The sequence below is a fragment of the Miscanthus floridulus genome, chromosome 7 (genome assembly GCF_019320115.1).
Source record: "Miscanthus floridulus cultivar M001 chromosome 7, ASM1932011v1, whole genome shotgun sequence".
Lineage (NCBI taxonomy): Eukaryota > Viridiplantae > Streptophyta > Magnoliopsida > Poales > Poaceae > Miscanthus > Miscanthus floridulus.
Genome location: NC_089586.1, coordinates 54,220,035 through 54,234,843, shown reverse-complemented (window position 1 = coordinate 54,234,843; position 14,809 = coordinate 54,220,035). Strand labels below are relative to the sequence as shown.

The window sequence follows — 14,809 nt, the reverse complement described above, 5'->3', positions numbered from 1 at the left end:
TATTTCTGATTCGGGAAAGATTCTGAGGCAACCTTAATCTTCTCTCGAATCTGTTAAAATGGTCTCAACAAGGTTAGGTAAGCCTCCATGTCGGGTGAACTATGATTATCTAGTGAATCCTCCATTCATTACCTAGAAAGAAGATCCTAGCCGCCCAATGATCACATGCTTAATTGGCCCAAACATATTCCACAATGCCTTCTGCGACCTTGGAGCAAGCATCAGCATCATGTCCAAGGTAATATATGATAAAATACTGGGTGGACCTTTGTCCACTTCATGCTTTCGATTGCAGATGGTGGATCAGTCCTCATAGAATCTAGAGGGAATAGCCAAGGACATCTTGGTCAACATTCAAAATAGCTACATCCCCATGGACTTCATCATGCTAGATATGGGCCACAATGAGGAAGTTCCCCTCCTCCTAGGGAGGCCATTTCTTAACACAACCAATGTCGTCATTCACATGGGATCGGGGCACGTTAGCTTCCATATTCAAGGCCAGACAATAAGATGCCCATTTAAAGGGTTTAACATACATAAACATATATTAAAACAAACTAGCCCAAGAACCAACCATGTAAAGGGATCAAATAGGTATGGCAGGTAAAAGGATCAACATTCACATCCACTTCTTCAAGCATGAGTGTACCATCGTCAAGCAAAAAGTGAAGGAAGAAGAGTCCTGCTCATTGAACTTTAAACGGTGAGCCCTTACCAAAGGTAAATCGGTAGTTATCCTTTATAATTAAATAATTGCTCAAAACTTAGAATCCTTATAATAAAACTATAGTTATGCTAAAATAGTAATAAAAAGTTGAAAATTCACCTTTCTTTACCATTAAATAAATTCTAGCTATCCTACCATGCTCTATACAAGTATGTTTCGGTTTGGGTATGATTTTTTGTGCAATCATACTTTCATAAACTTTTCAAATTAAGCATGGTGCTTAGGTTGATTAGACTACCTTGATCAAATTAAACGTCAAGTTTGATCATTGTACCAAAAACTACTAAGTATAGACATGGGTGGAATAAACAAAGGTATGGATCTAAAAATATAATAAATAAAACGAATAACTTACCTCAGAGCCATCACCAATTAAACTCAGACCATAGGCAATGAGCTAGCTTGGGGGAGGACCCCCGCAGAGGTACCTTGTATCTTTCTCGCATTTTTTTAATTTTTAGATTTATTTATTTATTTATTAGCTTTTAAAAAAATCAATTTTTAAAAATTATATGTAGACATAATATCGCCTGCAGTCCTCCGAGGGGTATCCCACAAAGGTAGATTGATCGGTAGAGGTGCGCATAATCAAGAACAAGAAGGCAACAGAGACACAAGAGTTAGACAGGGTTGGGTCGTCTGCACGATGTAATACCCTACTCCTATGGTCTGTTGGTTTGTATTGGCTATCGTATGATATTGCGTGTGTTTTGAGAGGGTCCCCTACCCGCCTTATATAGCCGGGGGGTAGGGTTACAAGTCGGTTAGATCTAGGAGATAACCAGTAAGTAATAACAGATTATAGGAATCATGGCATCAAACGTATCCTAACAGATCTCGTAGCATCTTCAGGATACCGCCCTTGATGTCTTGCGGTACACGCCGAGTAGTACCATGCACCGTAAGCCTTCATCTTGTGGGATGGACCACCCTAGTAGCGCAGCCCATATAGTCTGACATGGGTATCCAGGGTCATACCCCCCACAGCTAGTCCCCGAGCGCCTTGTATCTACTGTACAACGCCATCTTGAGCTTGTCTGTGTAGGTGTAAACAAAGTCAAGCAATCAGACTCATAGTTCGACCACCCTAATGAGTCACTGAGCAGTTGTGGACTATAACCGACCAACTTAACTGTCTGGCCAAGCATGGGTTTACTCAAGTAAGGCTTGTTAGAGGGATATATGGAGCTCAAGTTCAAAATCAAAAATTTCTTCGCAGTGAACTAAGTGTGCCCACTTAGAGTTCGACCACGAGAGAGGGAGATAGTCTTCTTCAACTTCAACAGGCATGGAGTCTTCCAGAGTAAAGAAAACACACTCACTGCAAGGTGAAGTGTGCCTACTTAGTCCTCGAGCCTGATAGTAGGTGACGTGGTCATGTGGTGCCAGGGTTCAGAAAGTAGAAGAAAGGCAGAAAACCAGCTGAGTAGGCAACCAGTCCTTGGGCTAAGCCCTAAAATGAAAAGCACACATTCACCGCAAGGTGAAGTGTGCCCACTTAGTCCCTGAGCCTGACAGTAGGTGACATGGTCACATGGTGCCAGGGTCAGAAACAACAGTAACCAGGAAAAAAAAGTCCCCAGTGTGGTGAAAAACCAAGTCATAATGATGATGTAGTCCCCAAGCCACAAGTGGAAATCTCGAATAAATCAAGAAGTGCCGATTACTGAAATCATGGAGAAAAACCAAAGTAATGACTGTATAGTAGAAATTACTGAGCCTTGATGGTATTGCGGAGTGGTCGGTGAATATTCGGTGTGTAGTACCAAATTGCGTCGAAAAATGAGCGATATGGGTCATAGTTGCACGGAAGCCTAGATAACGGCCCACCACGCCGCTTTGGGGAATTCAGAAGGGCGCAAATCAGCATGGTGCGGTTTCCCAAAAACCCTTGAATGCGAAAAGTGGGTTGGGTGTATTTATAACTACATCACCATAGTCCATGCTCCCACCTTTGCCACTCTACCACTTCATCTTCCTCCTTGCCCTCACGCTAACCCATTTGCATTCATAAGCACTCTAGATCTAAGAGATGGCGTCGAAGAGGGGAGGTGGTAATGCAAAGAAGGCGGTCGCCGGGGTGATCTATGATAAGGAATGGGTACCGTCACTCATGGGGGAGACAGAGCTCAATGAGATGGTGGAGGTAGGCATTCTTCCTGACCGTGTCACCGTCGGATGGCATCCGGTCAACAGTGAGCCCTATCCGATGCCACACACCGACAAACTTGTTGTATTCAAAGATTACTTCTGGCATGGATTAGGGCTTCCGGTACATCCTTTCTTGTAGGATCTGTTGGAGTATTGGGGAGTGAGCTTGTGTAATCTTCATCTAAACACTATTTTGCACATTTATGTGTTTATCCACTTCTGTGAGGTTTATCTTGGCATTCTTCCCCATTTCAATCTCTTCCGACACTTTTTTGGCTCAAGAAGAAAGGAGGGGGCGGTTCCAAAGTTGTCAGTGGTGTGTATCTACAGCTCCATGATGGGATGGTGGGCGAATACATTCCTATGCCGCTAAAAAACTCGCTTAAGGGGTGGAATACCAGGTGGTTTTATATGAAGCAAAGTCATCCTACCATCTGATGCGATGTCGACTAGATTCTAGAGAATCAAAGGAGCTAGTCGGAGAAACCAACCAGTGCCAATATGGAATAGGTGAAGGAGCTCCTCGAGCTAATAGGGGGCATGAAGATGAGCGGAGTGGTGGTGGCGGTGAACTTCATACTACGCTGCGCCCAGCCCTACAAGGAGAGGGCCCATGTGGGCTTTGACTTCAAAGGAGATACCGATGGCACTCGGGAGAGGATAGAGAAACTAGCGAAGGAGGCTGTGCTGCACTGGACCGCTGAACTATTCATTCCCAATGTGTCGTACACCATACCAAGGCAGCCAAAACCCTTCAACTGTAGGAACCCACCTCCTCAGGTAAAAATCTCGACTATTGTTCCTAGTGCTTTTTATCCCATGCTGGTGCTGAATAGTGAACTAATTCATTTATGGAAAGATCCATTGGCAGGAACAGGCAGCGTACTTCTTGGGCATGCCGAGGAGCGATTGGCCAAAGGCAATGGATGCTAGGCCGACCACTTAACCGGAGGAAGGTGCCATCAGCACCTCATCCTTATCCAGAGGCGAAGGTGCTGGTCGGAAGGTGAGTCCCCCCTAGTATCGGAGAAAGTTCATGGGGAAAAGGTGCGGCGAAAGATGAGTCGGCCTAAAAGAAGAGAAGAACGGTGGATGTAGCTCCCTGTAAGCCAATCGGCATCTCACTTGGTGATGATCAGACTGCTCAGACACAGAGTGCGGTGATGTTCGGGGTGTCAGATGATGATGGGGCTCTAGTAGCTCCCCCTCTGAGCACCAAAATGTCGTTGCGCAACACACGTGTGGAGGTGTAATCGAAGGGAGGGGAAGGAGTCCTTGAGCAGTAGTAGGAGGAGACATCGACAGTGGGGGCCACAAGACCTCTAGCCCAATACTTGCGAGTTGACCCCAGAGCAGTTCCTGGGTGCTCGGGGAGGTAGCACTAGTTCAGTACCATTTATCAGGAAGCTAATGTGTAAGTATTTTTGCATTGGATCGGTAGCTATCCGATTTTCATAATTACGGTGATTGATGAGCTAATCTGATGCAAAACGGGGCGCATTGAGGATCTAAATCCTTCAGGCTAGACTGGTGAGCAGCCAGGGGCTGGTCTTAGGGTGGAGACATTATGGACGGACTCTATCCCAGAGTCCTCGGGCGCTCGTCTGTTTGTGAAGGATTCGACCACCACTGTTGATGGAGTTGGAGGTGGAGAGCATTTGGCGACAACAGCGGGTGATTTGATGGAGACACTAGGAGCAACAGTGAGAGCCATCGAGTCTTTGAGGGCAAAACCAGGAGCTACCAATATCAGGCCAAAATCTAGGGCGCAGAGGCCGACAGTGTTAGAGGAGCAAGCAATGCGCCCTGAGATGCTGCAGGGCATGGTCCGAAGCTCTATGCGGCCACCGAGCCCCTAGGGAGTGCCACTGGCTATGGAGGAAGAGGACAAGGTCGAGGAGATTGAGCGTGAAGGATCACGAGCTCAAACCGTTCACATCTTCCACAAGCGAGGGGAGGAGATTATGGTCGTAGAAGAGGAGGACACCACCAGGGAGGTGAAGAGGCTATGGTCCACCCTTTCCATAGCTATGAAGCAAATTGAGGTTAGTATTGCGTCAACTGTGTCCGTCTTTGGTGTTGGAAACTATGGTCCTCTATAGTCTTGGTGCTTTGTAGGGCATAGTGCGAACTGCCGTACAATGGCAATAGTTGATCAAAAGGATGGAGCCCTCACCGAGGAGAACGAGAAGCTAAAGGAGGCAATGAAACTAATGGTGAAGAACATCCAGAGGGCCCAGTGCGAAAGGGATCTTGCTAAATCAAACACCAAGGACCTAGAGTACCAAAAGGGCATCTTATCTGAGCAGTTGAAGACCATCTCTGAGCAGCTGGAGTGCACCTTCAAGCAGCTAAAAAGCGTCTTCGAGTAGCTAGGGCGCACCTCCGAGTAGCTGAAAAGCGTCTCTAAATAGAAGAAAGGTACTGCAGATCGGTGAATTTGTTCTGTATTGCCGAATGGTCTTGATGTTGCTGTTGACTATTACATTTGTAGAGCAAGATGCAGAGCTTGGCCAGTTGTGTCCAGTCATCAGTCACCTCCAAGAGGAGAAGGAGAAGGCGTCTGGGCGAGTGGAGAAACTAGTTGAGGATCTAGAAGGTGAGTAGTTCGTTGTCAGAGTTATTGCTGAAATGATTTCTTCGTTTGATGAATCTCTTTGGTTTCTACATAATACCATCAAAGAACCAAGGCATAGTTCAATGTGCTGGAGCTGGAGGCGAAAATCTAGAGGGGAAAACTTGACACCGTGGTGGCTAAAGTCTGGCCAATGCTCGACTGTATCGACATGGAGGTAGCTCTTGCTCGTATTCTTGATGCCAGCGTACTTCCTCTTCATGCCGAGAGAAACGACACCCATCATTATGATGTCATGCATCCCAAAGATTGTTGATGTGTGCTTGGACATCTTAGTCAACCTCTTGGTCAAGTTGGTGAGGGTAGTTGATATGGTTCCCCCTAGCTCCAACCTAGAGGGGTTATCCATCATCATGATGTTTATCAACGAAACGGCTTCTGCTAGGGCAGCGATTGGATCTTGGCATGGTAGATCGGTGATTCAAGCTTGTTGAGTAGGAAGGTCCCTGACCCTGGTGGATCTCATTGACCTGGCAGTGCATAGCTTTAAGCATTATGGCAACCTTGGCGACCTCTGGCATTTGCTCGAGTCGAGCAAGATCATTGGCGGCCACTGCCAAGTTGGCGCTTGGGGTCTTGTAGACATCATGGTCATCAACATGGATGAATTCATCGTAAAGGTTGCAGCAGAGTGGGCATGGCCTCCCATGTGAGTCAAGTTGTTCTCCATTGCGAGCAGCCTCAGCTAGCACAATGATGGCCTCTTTCACTCAGTGCTGCGCACGGTTGGCGTTTCTATTGACACGAGCTACGTGGTCCACATCGATTTCTCCATCCCACGGAGGCCTATCGACGCTGACATTAAAAATCCCACCTCCACGGAAGCGTGGTAAAGGAGGTTGGACGGTGGCGGTTTTGGCGATAGTCTCCATAGAGCCCTAGGACTCCGAGTCTGGATTTTCCTCTAGGATGGTGTGGAGGGATGCTTCAGGACATCGGCCGATTTGCAGCATATTGACAGTCGGCGAGAGTTGGTCAATGATTGGGTCGGTGAGAGGATAGATATCTCCCACTTGGTTGGTGAATTTGCCCCTTAGGGCATCATGATGGATGGTGGCCATATCCCCTAGAGTTTCCTGATCGGCCTTCGATAGATCAGAATCGGAGGGTGGTTGGCGTAGAACCAGAGTGGTCAGAGCTGATTCTATGATGTTTAGGCAGTCGGTGAGCTTCTGGCCAACCTGATTGATGGATGCGATCAGATCATCATTGTCGATCTGCTTCCTTGGTTAGCATGGGAGCAAGTGGCGAGTTGTTGGTGAAGACGACCTTGGAGGCAGTTCTGAGATCGGATCTATAGTTGCAAGTGTTGGCATGGTCGGTGTAGAATTGATCTGCACCGGCTCGATGATCTCTGCGTCTCCGTTAGCATTGATGACCCAGGAGATTGATCCAACCGTAAAGATTTGGCCAGGCTTTAGAGAGGACAAAGAGCCTACAAAATGTACCATCTTGTTCGTCATGGAAACAACACGCACACCCCTACCTTGTGCTCCAACTGTCAACAGAATATCATCGGTAGTCCTCCGAGGGGTATCCCATGAAGGTAGATTGATCGGTAGAGGTGCGCGTAATCAAGAACAAGGAGGCAACAGAGGCACAAGAGTTAGACAGGTTCGGGCCATCTGCACGATGTAATACCCTACTCCTATGGTCTGTTGGTTTGTATTGGCTATCGTATGATATTGTGTATGTTTTGAGGGGTCCCCTACCCACCTTATGTAGCTAGGGGGCAGGGTTCCAAGTCGGTTAGATCTAGGAGATAACCGGTAAGTAATAACAGATTACAGAAATCATAGGATTGAACGTATCCTAACAGATCTCATAGCATCTTCAGGATATCGCCCTTGATGTCTTGCGGTACATGCCGAGGAGTACCATGCACCGTAAGCCTTCGTCTTATGGGCTGGACCACCCCTAGCAGCGTAGCCCATGTAGTCTGCTGTTGGTATCCTTGATCGTACCCCCCACAATACCAAAAAAATGAAATATGATAAAAATACCAAAAAAATGAATTCCACTCTCATACATGTTTTAAGAATGTTTAGTTTCTCCTAAGTTGAAATGATAAATAGTTGCCCTATCTATAATTCATCTGTGCCTAGGCTGTAACTTAGTTTTCCCCAAGATTTAGGTTTGTTGGCTAAAAAATGTCTCATCCTGAAAACTTGAAAACTTGTGGGTTGCAAACGCATGGTCCTTTTCTAAGTTGTTGCTAGTCATGATATGGTACAAATAGAATTTGCTATGATTTTGTTCTAAGAGAGACTAGACATCCAAAGTTTTCAATTTCAAAAATGCTAAAATTCAAAGTTCCTCAATGATTATGAATGCCTACCAAGGCCATATGACATAATATTCACATACAAAACCTTAGTCATTTGCTACTTATTGTTGCATTGAGCTTTGTCAAATTGTTTGTGACCCTTGTTGAGATTCTCGTCATGCGCCCATGATCAAGACACACGTACACCCATAAATAAACTGATAACTCTTACACTGAGAGTTACATAAAAACATGCTTATTCCGTCCACCAAATAATTACTCCATTCATCTATCATGAGTCTCTCTTCCTAAAAAGTTTCATATGCCAAAAAGAAAAGTGTGGGCTATGCTAGAAAGCATGAGAGAAAAAAATGCATGCCAAAGAGCATGAAGAAAAGAAAAGAAAAGAAAGAAGGAAATAAATATAGCCCATACGTTCGAATAAAAGGCATTCATCCAAAAAGAGAGAGAGATTCATGATTCAAAGGAGTAAAAAAATATTTTAGAATTAGGAAGTTATAAAAATTCTATACACTTGCGTGTCTTGATCAAAGTGTATGACTTGCATCTCCTTGTGGTCCGATTTTTGACTTAGCAAAATATATGATGCAAGTATTCCTCAATTTCATACCTACCCAAAACTCCAAAAAAAGGCTTTAGTGGTAGGATGAAAAGAAGGAAAATATCAAATGCCTTGGTGAGGTTTCATACACATTGAGCGATCAAGAGAATCATTTGAGAAACTTACTTTTATTTTGCAATAATCATAAAACCTCTAGATAGACAGTTGTTCAAGGAATAAATGATTGGTGATTCTATTATAACCATTCTATCTTGCAACCGCCCAAGAACTTGGAAAAGCTAGACGCCCCACAGGGATCAAGATAAAGGGTGGATAAAAATGCCAACTTATTTGAATTGTGGAAGAATACTTTGTTATAGGCATGTCACTTAAGAATTATATTCGGGATAGTAGCAACTCCTGATCAACAACCAATGACTTACCTATTTGCTCGGGATGAGCAAAGGTTAAGCTTAGGGGAATTTGTTGGCGGTCCTTAATGACCATATCCAACCACCAATTTAAGTCCAAAATAGGAGGAATTAAGCAAATGCATCCTTAATCAAAGTTATAGAGCTATCAAAAGTGAAGATCTTTTGTATAGGCGCCTAGATCCGAATCTGTCCTGAATATACCAAAAATGGGAGCCGAAGTTGAGCTCATGCATGCCCACCATGTCCTTGATGAAATGCGGACGTGGCCGCTTTTTCCTATGCCCTGGTCTCCACACAGCCCTGCTCCTCTATGCCATGTTGGCCACCTTCGCGCGAGCCATGCTCACAGCCACGCCCTCCATCCCTAGAGCAGAGCACGTGTGCTCGTCCTCCATCTCCTCCTCACCTCCACTAGTGCATGGACACCAAGCATCACCATGGTCATGGCCACCATGGCCACTTGTCGGTCTCCATGCCACCGCTGCGTTCCCCACCTTCGAGCTCCCTCACGCCCCACCAACAAGCGCAGCACCTCCACCATAGCGCGTCGCCCCGAGGTGCCCCTTTTTCTAGCCTCATCCCCACTGTAGGCGACAGTCGTTGGAGCTGTGCCTCTATGCACTACGCACGCATGTGGCTGAGCCACCTTGGCTCGCCTCTGGCAGAGTAGGCACTTGCCGTGGGTACAACCGAGCACCTCCTCTGCTCCCGCTCATCGCTAGTTGCCGGTGAGGCCCTCCACCGGCTGGGAGTTGAGCCGCCGTCGACCTCCTCTGCTCCAACTCGCGTCGGGGACCTCATGCTCAAAAAAGAAGAAAGGGAAGGGCCTAACTACAAAGCTATAGACTTAGATGAATAGTGTGCTATAGGGTTTCTCTTTTTCTTTTTCAAGAAACTAGCTGAAACATTGAAAAAATCATAGTAAATCATAGAAAAATTATAAAATAGCAAATGAAAATGTTTTGGAATCCTTGTGAATGTAGAGTCAAAATATGACATTCTTTAGTAGAAAGTTTTTGCTATAAAATTTCATCTATGTTAATTAGGGTTTTCTATGGCCAAATTAATATCTATAGTTGTGGTGCTCCAAATGATGTAAAATTTTTATGGCAAGCTACTGATGCTATATGTGTGTTGTGTTAAAAATTTTAGGTTCATTGGATGCAGTATGATTGATTTATTGATTTAACTTGTTTAGTGCTTGATAAATGGTTTTAAATAAGTTATAACTTTTATGAAGGTGTAAAAATGGAAAATGTTGTGCTACCATAATAACATATAATATGGCTGTAACAGAACCGACCAATTTATAAGAGCACAAGTACAAAAGCAATCACTGGAGTGATCAAACTGTCATACTTGAACCCATATAAACCTGGTAGTCAACTGAATCCACGAAGGATTTCAAACCAACTTGTATACAACCAAGATCACAGTAATTCAACATAACAAGCCACATGTTACATCCATTTCACAAGTAGTTCATAAGTACTACATACATCAGAGTACACATAGTTATTACAAAACGAGTTCACAAATAGCGGAAGCAAAGTAGTTTAACACCATCACACACACTTAGTTCAAATACAAGCCAGTTCCAAAGTCATCTCCAGCAAAAGCAGTAAGATAAGATAATATAGATGATCATGCCCATGATCTAGTCTTCATCCCCTGTAGGGTGGAGACAATACTTGCAGTAGCCGTTATAGAGCACGTCATCTGCAACAAGGGGGAAATAAACCCTGAGTATGAGAAGGTACTCAGCTAGACTTACCCGTCGTAAACCAGAAATAAATGACACCAAGGATTATGCAAGGCTTTATCGGTGGATCTAGCTTGACAACCATTTTGCATAAAAGCTTTAGTGATATGAGAACATAATTTGATTTATGAGTAAGCAGCAATTTAACACTATTAACCTATCAACTAGATTAGCACCTGTACTAGAGCAAGCAATTGATTAACTCCAAACATTAGTAACCATATCCGGTATAATGTTGTATCATCATCATCATCGATTTAACCATCAAGTTCAATTAAGTGCATCTACGTTGCTGCTGCTCAGTCAAGTTCTCACTATCCGGGAGAGACAGCGATTCGAATCGATTCCTATCTAGCTAGAGGGGTATTCCTAACACAAACCTAGGCATACCTCGCGAAGGCAGCCTTAGGTCACCTTTGGTACATCTCAGGAATCGCGGCTCCGAGCAGCGCCGCACCCTCAGGGAGTCCACTTTGCCAGGTGGTCAATCTCACCAAGGACTTACACCAATAGCTCCCCGCACATCCTTACTACTGCCAGGGTGCGCACTTTCACTCCTCGGTCTTCCGGCCTGAGTTGAGCTACTCGGCTTCGCGGTCGGAACGAGTTATCCGGCCAACTAAGTGATAGGCATGCGTTCAACATGACATGAGGACGTACAGCGAATCGGTCCTTAACCGACATAGATGGGGATAGATCCACACCCAAGACCTCCTTGCCTTGTTGCTTCTCTATCGACCTCCCGCCCGGTCACAATTCATTATTAACACATGGTTATTCTCCATGATAGCAATTATAGCCAACCGTGACCAGACATTTTCCTAATATGCAAGTGATAGGAAATCACCTGACTCTTACCGGTCTAAGCATGGCTAAGCTTTGATTCACTCCTGGACCTAATTAGGATTCAGGGTACGTATACTGGCCAAGGAATAGATATATATGCAAGAAGTGTTCGCATCCAATTCCTATCACTTAATGCATCAATAACTAAAGATACTCAAAGTAACCATTTTAAAACATAGGAGACTTAGAATGCTCTGGGGCTTGCCTTTCAGAAAAGATGAAGGTTGGTGATCGGGGCACTCAAGAACTTCTTCGTTGACTCCTTCGGGGGGCTGCACCTCCTGCTCCTGAGCTTGCTGCTGCTCCTCCAGAAGTACTGGCTCGAATTCTAGAAGCGTAACTCCCTCCGGAACACCTATTGCATGCCGATGCACAAGATAAATATCATGGATGCATAAGGAATGACATGATGCTCATGATGAATGAATCACAGTAAGTGTTTAATGAAACATCACTGGACACTCGTTTACCGATTAAGAATAGCTCTATTCAAATCACTTTAAAACATGTATCTAATCTTAACTTGAAGAACAAGATCAACTTACCTAACTTGCATAACCTAAGGTAAAGATGCTCATCTTTAGTTAAAGGCCTAACACCTAAGAACATTACCATAAACTTAGAAATAGTAAAGGTATACATAATTTAACATTTAAAGCTTCGTATGCATACAAGTAGTCCCTTAATTCAATCATAACCAGAGTTCTACAATTCCAAATGACTTGTATGAGGACATTCTGGAAAGCTTATGAAATTCTCTACAAAACAATTGTAAACATCATAGCATGATACTTACGTTAACTAAATCAAATTCTAGTAAACCTAGAATTTGTCCAGAACGGCAGGGTTACTAACTTAATTATTTAATGACGATGCAAAAGCCTAATTTGACCAAACCAAGCTTACCAACTTGTTGCACATACCAGAGGAACACTAGAAAGTATAGTGCTAACTTCTAAATAAATTATTTAATATCCTTTTCCAATTTATTTAGTTAATTAGGTGATTAAAGCAATATATAGTAAAACTATTCATAAAAATCTACAAAAATTACAGTAGCTATCTCATGCTTCACATAGACTACCATTAAAATTTTAAAGCCATTGAGCAAGCAGAACTTGCTGTATCCAAAATAACAAGTGGTATGTCCATTTTTTAGCATAATTAGGAAACCCTAATGAAAAGTGTCAAGCAACAGATTTCACATTTTTCCTAGCATCATTCTAGCATAAGAACCTTACTCACCAAATTTTACCTACACTAGATCTATAGAAAAATTATGAAAATTCACACAAGATCCATCCATTGATAAAAAGGAATTCTATAACTCAAAAACTATACATGCACTAGCTCTGAAATTTTAACCAGAGATTCTACTAAGCAATAATAGATTACCCATAAAATTTCATCATTTTTGGACCACAGAAACGTAAGATAAAATTCAAACAAGTTTGCATGTATCCAAAAACACATTTCAAAGCCCTATTTAATTTATCCAGAATTTCTAAAACATGTGCTCATATAATATTTTTATTAAATACTAGACAATACTAGGAACTCAACAAAATTAGAACCATAACATTTGGATCTATATACTAGGAAATACATATTTCTGAATACCAACACAAATCTGTGAAATAATAAAGCAAAACAAAATAAGGAAACAAATCACAGCCACAGTTGGGCCGGCCCGAGGAAATGGCGGCCCGCGAGCAACGCTGGCACGGCCCAGACAATGGCGCAGCCCACGCTGGGCTCCCGCCTCAGCCACGGCGACTGACGAGAGGGGCCCGCGTGCCAGTGAGAGAAAATAGGGGAGCGGACGAAGACGACGGTGCAACTCACCGCCGGTGGCTTCTCCGGCGAAGGCAACGGTGCTACGGTGCTCACTACAACAATGCGCATCTAGCCGTGTCCTTGATTGATGCTTTTGGCGCGGCTACAGGGTCGGCGACGAGCAATGGCGGCGCACGGCCACGGTAGGGCCGACTCCAGCGAGCTGACGGCGTCGCAGTCCCTAACGGTGACCCTACGAGCTTCCTTAGTGCTCCTTAGACCTAGCGCAAGGCAGAGGAGGGGATGGGAGGACGCAAGGAGAGCTGGCCGCATGGAGCACTAACTTCGGCGAGGTCCGACAAGGCGGTGGTGGGGAAAATCGGCGATTTCGTCCTTACCCAGGCGAAATTGGCTCGACGGTGGGGTGGAGGCGGTAGAGAAGACTACGGTGAGGCTCTGAGTGGGCTGGGCGACGCGTTTTTGCCAAGATGCAGGAGCTAGGCAAGGGCGAAGGTCCGCGCGGCAATGGCGGATGGCTTCGGTGCTGCGCTGTGGGAGGCGAAGAAATGCAAACTGGGGCGGGCGACTCGGTCGGGTAGGCGCGGGGTGGCTTCAAGACGCGGCTGGCCGTGCCAGGGCATCCACGGCGTGTGGCCTGCGTGAGTAGAAGGCCGGCAATAGGTGGCGCCATGTGGCCAGTGAACTCTAAACTGGTCGGCCACGACGTTACTAAACGTTTTCTGAAAACGGTGATTTAGAGCGCGATGGTGATGACTGACAGCACGTAATCGATGCGTCAACACAGCTAATCCATCAATCTATAGCAAAAACAGTATACATGAAAATTGTAGATGTACCATCCCTCTACAATTTCTATTCAAGGACCATGCCCTAAATCGCCATGGATCAGCAGTTACATGAAACCAAAGTGAGCTTGATGCAACTGAAAATGCAGTTTAAGACTTAGACAAATTTTTCAGTGAAATCAGCATGTAAATCTGACTTGTGGGCCATGTTTGACCATGCTCCACACATTTTCATGAGTTGGCCATAAAACAACTTTTGTTCCTTAATAAATTAGCTACAACTTTTGTAAAGAGTGTAAAGCCATGCAAGGTTTCTAATTTGGTCTTTTGAATTAGTCAAATAGTGACACTCCAAGGGTCAATTCTAGTCAAACCTTCACTTGAGGGCATTTTGGTCATTTTGATCTACATGAACAATGTTCCAACAAGTAACCTAAATGTAGTTAAGGTGTAATAGACCATGATCAACCACTTTACGAAATTGTTATACCACTTCTAAAGATCACATGTGATAAAGCAACTAAAACAAGCAATTCACTCATATGTTGCATGACTTTGTTGTTATTCTATACTTGTCACATTACTACCATGTTGCCATGTTTCAAAGTATGAGAATTTCATGTTACATTCACATGTTACACTACCACCATTCATAAGCAATAAAGTACGAACAAACAGAATATGTGAATGTTGCATATGCATGTTTTAGTGACAAATGGCATGATGACATAAATGATGCATATGTTTATGAAATGACATGCAATTATGTGGAAGCCAAACACCTAGGGTGTTACAGCCCTCCCCCCTTATAAAAATCTTGCCCCGAGATTTGAAAAGCGTA

General features: G+C 44.2%; 1 pseudogene; it reads left to right on the top strand.

Moving 5' to 3' along the window:
- Positions 1-5,338: 5,338 nt before the first annotated feature.
- Positions 5,339-14,809, top strand: part of LOC136465531 (galactoside 2-alpha-L-fucosyltransferase-like) — a 13,230-nt pseudogene continuing 3,759 nt past the window's right edge.